At 40.7% G+C, this 9,758-nt stretch overlaps 1 protein-coding gene across 3 annotated transcripts in view; it reads left to right on the top strand.

The window, feature by feature from the left end:
• Positions 1 to 6,817: 6,817 nt before the first annotated feature.
• The window catches only part of PALS1 (protein associated with LIN7 1, MAGUK p55 family member), a 55,313-nt gene continuing 52,372 nt past the window's right edge, over positions 6,818 to 9,758 (top strand). For all 3 annotated transcript variants that reach the window (XM_061997992.1, XM_061997993.1, XM_061997994.1), the window contains exon 1: positions 6,818 to 7,004. The gene's annotated coding sequence lies outside the window, so the exon portion shown is untranslated. The remainder of the gene's footprint in view (positions 7,005 to 9,758) is intronic.

The raw sequence follows: 9,758 nt of genomic DNA, 5'->3' as shown, positions 1-9,758 counted from the left end.
AAATAGTAGGTAACATAGAATGCAATGCAATTAATTAAAGATTTAATCAGGAATACTGCCCTCATAAGTTAAATATCATGTCTGGAGAAACACCACACACTGCCTCTGACAATAAAGAGAAAATTAGTTTGCATCCAAACAACCTGCCAATGCATAAGGTCACTACAGATAACTTAGTCGGAAGGAACAAGATAAAATCCACCAAAATAAAGGAATCAGATGTCCAAGCACATTTTGAGAAGAGTATTGTTCGGATGAGAAGTAACATAAGTGAGTTGCACTCTCTGGAGCCACAATTACATGCAGCTGCCATAACAGAAGACAAACTGATGAGCCAGGATGGAAGAGTTAACAAAATACATCCAATAAAACTTACTTTATTTACTTTATTTACTCCAGTAAACGGGACAAAGATACCTATTAAAGCTCATGACTGTTGTTCTGAAGTCATTAACTCTGAAGTCATTAACATGGCAATGGGACACTGGAATAATTACAATTCTTAAGTACTGTGTTTTTCTTCACAGACTGAATAGTTACATATAGTCCTTTAACTGCAGCAACCAGGATCAATCTGAGACAATACCTTGTGCTGACAAAAAATAGTCACTCCTACCCACATAGTATCCTAACTTGTGGCTACTGCTGACAGACCTTGAAGAAACAGGGTGTGACAAAGGACTGCTGCATCATGCAAATGGAACTACTATTCAGCCTCAGTTTACTGGAATCCAATCTAAAATGCTCTCAGTCAATGCTGAAAAGAGTAAGCAACTTGAGTATTGTGTTTCCCAGTCTACAACAGTGGGAAGAAAGCTAAATTGCCTGCATTGCAAATGCAGTAAGAAATACCTCTTAATTGCTGTGCCTGGAGCAAAGAAAAATAACTCAGCATGGATGCTTGCTGGTTTACATACCAAAACAGTCTTATACTGAGCTGATTCAGTAGACTGGTATGTGATGTTGGCTCAATGAGCCAATACAGTCTATCAGTTCCGCTGAAGGAAAAATAACTGCTGAAAGAACGTCAATCATTGAAGATGCTGCAAGCAGGGAAGCTACCAACCACGATGTGTTTGACTACACTTTTTAGGAAATACTACAAAATAAAGTAGTATTCATGCAATATATTCCAAAACAATTTTTGCAACTTTTTGTCAAGATGCAGATTCATAAGAACAGTACAGAACTGACACTGCAGCTTATGGATTTATCCAAGGATAATGAAGACCATCTGTATGCTATGTGGAAATGATTATTTGGCTTGTTAGTATCAGAACTATTTCTTTCTCCTTTAACAATGATTGTGTAGCTGCTACTGTTTCATTGGGAAAGCTCATTTAGTATCCTGGCTTTGTTTATGGCAACATACAACAAGCATTTTTTGGTGCTATCCTTTATAATTCATTTTCACAAATCAAGCAGCTATGTGAAAAAGATGGTAATGAAAATCTGTTGGTGTCTTTTGTCACCAAGGAAGACATTATGTTGGATCAGCATGGACATCAACAAAGGGACTGGGTGTCACAGCTGAATTTCCTCTGTGCCATGACACTCCAGAATGCTGCATATGATGAAATGATGTATAAAAGATTTTTTTTTTTTTTCTGAGTATGTTTCTCAAAAATATTGGTCTCTTTTAGTTTCAGAGTCTTTCCAACAACACTTATGCAGTTATGGATTCAAACAAAATAGATTTTAAGCATGTTTTAAATGCCAGGAGGGGGGGAAAAAAGACATGCTGTCTGGCAGCTAACTGTCCCAGATGTTGTTTGTAATCTGCTGAGAGCAAACTAAAAAACATGGGGAATATTCAAAGTTTTAAGAATAATAATTTTGAAAATTATTGTGCCTCTTTCATTTTGAGATGTCCCTATGAATAAAGAGAAAATCTACAAATCTTTTTGTGTCAGTAAGTATAACAGGTATGCACAAGATGAAAACCTACCAAGGCTTAATCTGGAGATTAATTTTTTTCTACACGTGAACTTCTGTTGGGTTTATCACCCTCTTTGTAAATGCTGTGACCTTACTTGGAGTGGCGCAGTTTCATTTCTAAACGAGTAAGGAGTGGTAGAAGACACTAGAAGCCAGAGAGGAAGATATTTCAGCCATGTAGATGAACATGAATGCAAAATGTAGCTATTGGGTAGAGAGTAAAGAACAATTCTAGATGCTATCAAGGAATAAAACACAACTGTATCTGAATCCTTGGAATTTTTCATCCTAATTCAAGGAATGCTGAAATGAAATTGGATTGCTGTATTAATTTCAAAAATCGGGGTTTCTGTGCTGGATTGTGGAGGCCAGGAGAGAATTTTAATTTATCTTCTTACTAAATGCACAGTTTAACTTCTGGAATTCAGTATTTTGCACTCTTCTTTGAAACACTAGATACTGAACATAACTAGCCTTACAGGTAGACTAGTGCTCCTGGCACATTCTTCCAGATGGCTGGTGTAGGTGTCCTACTTAGGGTTAAAACAATCATCACATTTGTAGTCAGGAGATGTTAGATTGCTATAAATCAAACTGGAAAAAATACTGTGACATATTGGCATTTCCCCTGCATGGGGAGAATATATAGGCAAAGTCAGAGCAGGAAGGAATATGCTTTCATTCGTATTCAGTTAAAGGTGACATTTCAATGTGATTATCCAAGACATGAACTATCAATATCTAAAGGCCAAGGGAAAAGTCCCTATGAAGTTTTCAGAGATAGGAGGAAAAGAGACTATTTAAATAGATGCCAGACATGAAAGCAGAGAGATAAAAAGAAGAGAACACAATTTCTCAAAACCTTGCAAGAATAAAAGATCAAGAAGGAAAGGTTAATCAAGATAATACCAGAAAAACACAAAACAAATCCCCAGAAAAAATCTGAAACCAAGCAGAAAAGTCAAGAAAGAGGATGGAATATAAAGTCTGACATAAGACAAGTAAGAATTTTTCAGAAATTGCATAAAAAAATATTTTGGCAAATAAAGAGGGATGACACCAGCTTGGAATGGATCAAAGATGAATTTGGAAATGAAAGTACATCTGTTTTAGAATAGATGTTCAGAGAGTTTAGAGATAAAGAGTTGAGAGAGAAAGGGGAGGAGAGTCATGGGGCAGACAGATGGGGATTACTTCTGCAGCCTTCACTGACATAAGCACTGTGGCTCTTTCAGCAGAGCCCTCCTCTTTGCCTATGTCTGTAGAAACACTCATGGACCGTAAAGTATAAATTCAGTTCCACAGTGATAGAAAAGGGAATCATTACCTAATCTTTCTCTGAGGGCAATGGTTTCAAAGGAAACATTTTTTCCTATCTTAAGCTGATAGGACAGCTTGGGTCAGATATTTTTTCTTTTCCATTGAATACAACCACACGGATTTAGATGATGAACCTGCACTTGGCTGGCAAACAGTGACATTAATTCATGTCCAGTTCATCAAAGATGAACATTTTATTTCTTAAAAAATACTTGTCTGTGGAGTGAATGCATCAGCTTTAAAAAGAAAGTTCTTCAATAATAAAGCCTAAATACATTGGCTTTGTGGCTGCATGTGTGCTTCAATGTTCACATAATCCCTGACAAAATCAGATAAAATCACATCTAAGATCAAAATGTTCTAAGATCTGAGGTCACAAAAGGTATCACTTGGACATTTCTTTTCAGTTCCTTTGTGCTTAAACATAATAATTGAAAACTTTGAGCAAGAGATGGAACAGCAAGTTTTATAGTATTTTGCTAAAGAATTTTCCATTTTCCTGAAAGAGCTGCCTTAGTAGATTCTGTGGGCACCCACAACGGGAAACGAACCATCAAATCTATATTTAAATTGCTAACACAATGATTTTTTTAAAAAAGAAAGGTTATCTGAGTCTTCACAAATAATGCTGCTGATCCTTTACTGTGAAACATTTTCAGGGATGACAACTTCTTGGTGTGGCAGAATATTTTAGTCTGTTTGGTAGAATTAGCCAACCATATTTTATTTAAGCATCTTATGAATGGACTTGCCAGCTGGGCAAGGGGTAATATTAGGGTTTGTGAAAGCTAGAGGGAGGAGACTGGTTACAAAAGAAACAACAGTTCTTTAAGCAAATGTGTCCAAGAGATATCCCAAGATTAGTCTTAACTTGGTCTGGTAAACCCCTTCTGGCAAAAGATTAAAACCTCAGCTAAGGATATAAAATATTAAAGGAGGGAAATAGAAACTCTAGAGCCGACGGAATCCTTCTCTGCTCAACAATAAATTATACTGCATGTTGAAGAATATTCATTTCCTTGTCCTGGTTTGAAAATTGGCCACCAGGCAACATGTAAATTGGAGGCAATGATATTTTCTGTGAGAGGAAGGACAAATGCTGTCAGCTGAGAGAAACTATTCAGGATTTGTGGGATAGCCACTGGTAAGCCTAGCTATTTATTGCAGTCATTATATCTTCTAGGCAAGTATCATATTCTGAAAAAGTCCTTTCTGGTCCTTTCTCAGATTTTTTGCCAAAATGGTTTGTAAAAAAAAATTCATGTCACCGTTTTAACACGGAGGTGAAAAGAACCACACTTAGGGCTGCTCAATCATGAATTACCAGTGTTTTCTTTTCCCTCCATTTTTATTTCATAAGTAAATAATTCTGCAATCCACCAACGTTCGTATTTCCTGCAGCACTGCAGAATTGATGTAAAGATCTTTGTTATTGGTCAGAACAGATATAGCTGTTTAAATGCAGTTACAAGATATTGCTGGACTGAAAACAACAAACAAAAAGACATCCTAGGAAGTTTAATCCACAGTGTGAAAAGGTGGAATGCTTTCAGGTTCCTTCACAGGTAGCTGGGCAGGACCTCTGTTAGTGTCAGGTCAGCTGGCCATTTCACATGATAACAAAACCATGGGATTTGGTTTTGTGATTTACAAAATCTGACCATATGTCTATCTTTAGAATGTATCCAAAGAAAAAATAGTATAGAGTAAAATTACAGGAAATTGAAAGTCTGTATCTGGATTTCACTATAGAGAAACATACAGAGTTAAATGATACAGATCTATAAATGGTTAAACAGAAGTGAGGATAGAAGGACTAAAGCAGATATCTCTTTTGGACTTTTTAGTGGCCTTAGAAATCCTTTTTTCCTGGTCTTGTTACACAGAACATTTATTTTTAAAGTCTCTGGCAATGATCTAAGCAGGCTAGCTTGAAAAACCAGGGGTGGGAATGCATTTTTCAGCTCAAAGACAAGCTTGACTGCACTACTGAAGATGTATTTCATAGTATCATAGATTCATAGAATGGTAGGGGTTGGAAGAGACTTTTAGAGATCATCATGTACAACCCCCCTGCAGAAGCAGATCCACCTAGATCAGGTTAAATAGGAACATGTCCAGGTGGGACCTCCAGAGAAGGAGACTCCACACCCTCCCTGGACAGCCTGTGCCAGCGCTCCATCACCTTCACAGTAAAATAGTTCTATCTTATGTTTAAATGGAATTTCTTGTGTTCCAGCTTCATCCCATTACCCCTTGTCTTGTTCCTAGATACCATAGAAAAAAGGGATGCCTCAACCTCCTGTCATCCACCATTTATATACTTATAAATATTAATGAGATCCCCCCACAGTCTTCCCTTTCTCTGGTCTTCTACAACACAGATGTGGATATAAACCACCTGGTAAAACTAGGTAATGCCATTTCCTTCATTCTTGCAGACACTGTGCTCTCAGTCCCTTCTGTGCCTTGGCCTCCCTCCACTGCTGCAGAGGCAAGCTGTGATCTTATTAACATTTATGTGATCTTATTAACATTTATAAATATCTAAAGGGTGGGTGTCAGGAGGTTGGGACATCCCTTTTTTCTATAGTAGATAGTAACAGGACAAGGGGTAATGGGATGAAGCTGGAACACAAAAAGTTCCACTTAAACATAAGAAAAAACTATTTCACTGTGAGGTGAGGGAGCCCTGGCACAGGCTGCCCAGAGGAGTTGTGAAGTCTCCTTCCTTCGAGGTCTTCAAGACCCACATGGACATGTTCCTGTGCGACGTGATCTAGGTGAACCTGCTTCTGCAGGAGGATTGGACTAGATGATCTCTAAAGATCCCTCCAACCCCTACCATTCTACGATTCTCAAATGGGAGTAAACATTTTTTTTCTCACAGCAGGTCCTGTCCTGGCAAATTTGGGTTGGGTCTTCACCAGCACTACAAGGAAAATTAGGGGATAAAGAGAAGGGTGGAGGACAAACGGCCTGCAGGCCAGAGCAGGCAAGTCAGTTCCACTCAGGGCACAGGGGCTCCTGTGATCATGCCTCTCCAGGGTGCAGAGACACAGGACACGACTAGCCTCAAATTGTGCCAGGGGAGGTTTAGATTAGAGGTTAGCAATAACTTTTTCACTGAGAGGGTTGTTAAAGCACTGGAATGGGCTGATGAGAGACATGATGGAGCCCCATCCTGGAGATATTTAAAAGCCACATAAATAAGGTGCTGAGGGACATGGTTTAAGTGGTAGGCGTGGCAGTGCGAGGTTAGTGGCTGGACTCGATGAACTTAAAAGTCTCTTCCGACACAATTGATGCTATGACTCTATCATTCTGTGAGTTCGGGAGGATGGAGACATGGAAGCAGTGCCACGTCTTCGACGTCCAGCCCCTCAGCCAGGACTAAGAACAGCCACCACCAGCCATCCACCAGTGCGACTGCAGGCCCGCCCCAGCCGGAGGAGGGCGCCCGCGCCCTGCCCCGTCCCGTCCCCGGCACCCGCGCGGCTGTAGGGCGGCTCCGCGCCTGCGCACCTCGGCCGACCGAGGCAGCGCGGGGCGGGGCCTGGTGGCCGGCGGTGGAAGCGGGCGAGAGGGCAGGGCCGGACCGGGTTCGGTGGTGGTTGCGCCGTTTTGCGGAGGCTGTGGCCGGTTTTCTCCGTGGGATCTGTGGCGAGACGCCGCGGGGTGCGGGCAACCCTGACTTCCAGTTGGTGGCTGGGCCGGAGCGCGTCAGCGGCGGCGAGGGAAAGACGGTGAGCGCAGCCCCCGTTCCCGCACCCGGCGTGCAACAGGTCCCGCCGCAGAGCCCGCCAGCCTCGGCGCTCCGGAGAGCCTCCCCCGCGGCCACGGCGCCCGCGCAGGCCCGGATGTCTGGCCGGGTCGGGGCCGAGAGGGACGGCGGGGCCGAGCCGGGCTCAGCGGCTCTCAGGGGACTGTGCCGCTCCCAGCGCCCTCCCGGGCGGCGGCTGGGGCCGTGCCACGGCTGGAAGGTGCGGCCCTGGTCTCTGCGACTACAGGTGCCTGCGCCGCGGGGCGCCTGGAGCCGGCGCCGGTGCCGGGAGCGTGGGGGGCGGGCGACGGGCAGTCGATCTGCCGGGAACGGCAGCTCCCCACCCTCGGGGCTGCCTCGCGGGCAGGCGCCGCGGGCTTAGGCCCAGAAGTAGCAGCAAAACTCTCCGAGGTTAGATGTGTGTTTTCTCTGCGTGATTATAGAAGAGAATGTTTGTGTTTTAATGAGAGGAAAAACTTGAGTCTCCTCGCACCCAGCACTTCTGATCTTCTGTCAGTCCCGTGTTTGGAAATGGTGCCTCTGTAAAGGATCACTTCGTTTTATTTTCTAAAACTTTTCGGGCTTAAGTTAAAGCAAGTTGAATAGGTGCCACTTCTACTGTATTTCATAGTCAGCCGTAGTTATGGCACATACTTCGTTTTCAGAAAGGCATTGCCTATAATGTTCTTGCGATACTGGTGCTTTCATGCCGCAGGGACCGGGACAGTATTGTGTGGGAGACTTTGCAGACATGCAACAAAGAACAGTGAGCTTCCTAAGACTTGACTACACAGAAAATTAAATTAACTTGTATTTGATCAGTTTCAAAACATTGATTTTAAAAACAATCTTCTAAAGTAATGTTCTTAAATGCCTCACATTGGACTGATCCCTGAACAATAATCAGGAATATTAAAGGCGTAAATGTCAAATAGTGGTGTGAGGGATTTTCCTTTTAAAAGATATTTCTTAAAGCCTCTGTAATGGCATAAACTAGTTCTGTGGTTCACCTACTAGAACAAAATCTTTGCCTTCTCCATAAATGATGAATAGTGATGACTGCAATCAGACTTCTGGGAGTGGTCTTTTTCTGAATGTCTGCTGCTTCAGTGCACAGCTTTATCTGCCTTAAAGAGACCTGTCTGTCTTCTCTGGGGATTGAGGTATTTTTCCTAAATTTGTCAAAAATGAGATACCTTTTGAGTCGTCTGTAGTTAGGCATCTGAACCTGAAGTCATTTAGTTTTAAGCTGACTTCTGAATTTTCACAAAAATTACACGTGTTTTTTGCTTACAATGTTCTTAGAGTTGTTACTACAAATCCAGGTGTCCAACACTTTAAAGTCTTGTTGGTTTATACACATATGAATTGTTATATGCTGTGATCCAAGAAAAAAAAAATCACGATTTCACACATTAGAAGCTTAACTAATGGTTAGTATTGTAGATGATTTAACAAGGCATCAAATATCTATATTGCAATACTTCATGAATCAGTGTGCTAAAATGTTAAATTTCATTAACATAACTATTGATGAAGTAAGACAGAGTTATGTGTTATACATGACCACTTAACACTTTTCAAGTAGTTATTTCAGATTTTATGTCCTTCCAGTTTGTGCTGTGTTTCCTTACAATGTATTGAGTAACAGCAGACAGTTATTTTTGCTATATTGAATTAGGTGGTGATAAAGATGATAGTTTTTTTTTAATTAATTTTCCTTTCATAAGGTCTGAACTTGCTTAGAAACTTAGATCAAAATGTTACTCAGACTGTTGAGGGCTGTCAGGCATCTTGTAATACCACAGTAAGATGTGCTGTAGAAGTAGTAAGAATGCAATGTAGAGGTTAGAATTCATGCTGAGAGTTACGGACACAGAAAACAATGTAGTCTAAGGATCACATACATTCATATATTGTCCCAGGTAAGTGTTTTCATAACACTTCCATTTTCTGCTTTTTAATTAAGATATCTTAAGTTTGAAATTGCAAGCTTTTAAAAAATCCTGCAGCATTTTTAGATTTAAAATCTCTTATGATGTCTCCTCAAAGACTGGATCTTAACATCGGATGCTAACAGTTGTAGCTACCAGTTTGACCTACTAAATTTTTTTCCAGTTTGCACTTTTGATTGAGTGCATTCCTTTTACAGAGTTAGACTTTTAGAATGCTGAAGGCTAAGTCTTCAAACAACCTGCTATTTCTTAGATAACAGGATTTGTATTTGTTATTCATATGCCAGGTTTAAAATTCTTAAATGTTGTAGCAACTGGCTGCTTTTTTTTTTTATGTGCTTCCTTCGATAGATGATGTTGCAGAAGGACTTGACACTACACTGTTCAGAACATTAATTACTGCTTTGGTCATTTGTCAGAAATCCTCAAGGCTTTTTGCAGACATTAATTTAATACTACTCTATTGTTCTCCTTTTATTAATGGGCAAAGAGAGGCATTTGTGTATTTGAAAGTGTTTGCTGCTATGTCTGTGATAAACTCTCTTAGTGGGAACAGTTTATACTGTGACTTAAAGCCATGGATGCTGGCAAAATTATTTTTCTAGTTATATGTTTTGGAGCTTTCTTAAATACAACTAGCCTGACAAAAGTAGTATTTTATGTACACATCTTCCTTCCTGCAATCCCAGTATGGCTATATATATGAGAAAATGTTTTAAGTATAGTTCAGACTAAAGTATGAAGGACAACTCTTAAATAAAAAGAGGAAACTAACTAAATCA

This window comes from Colius striatus, chromosome 6 (genome assembly GCF_028858725.1).
Source record: "Colius striatus isolate bColStr4 chromosome 6, bColStr4.1.hap1, whole genome shotgun sequence".
NCBI classification, from domain to species: domain Eukaryota; kingdom Metazoa; phylum Chordata; class Aves; order Coliiformes; family Coliidae; genus Colius; species Colius striatus.
The sequence above is the reverse complement of the archived record's forward strand: the minus strand, read 5'-3'. Positions and strand labels throughout refer to the sequence as shown.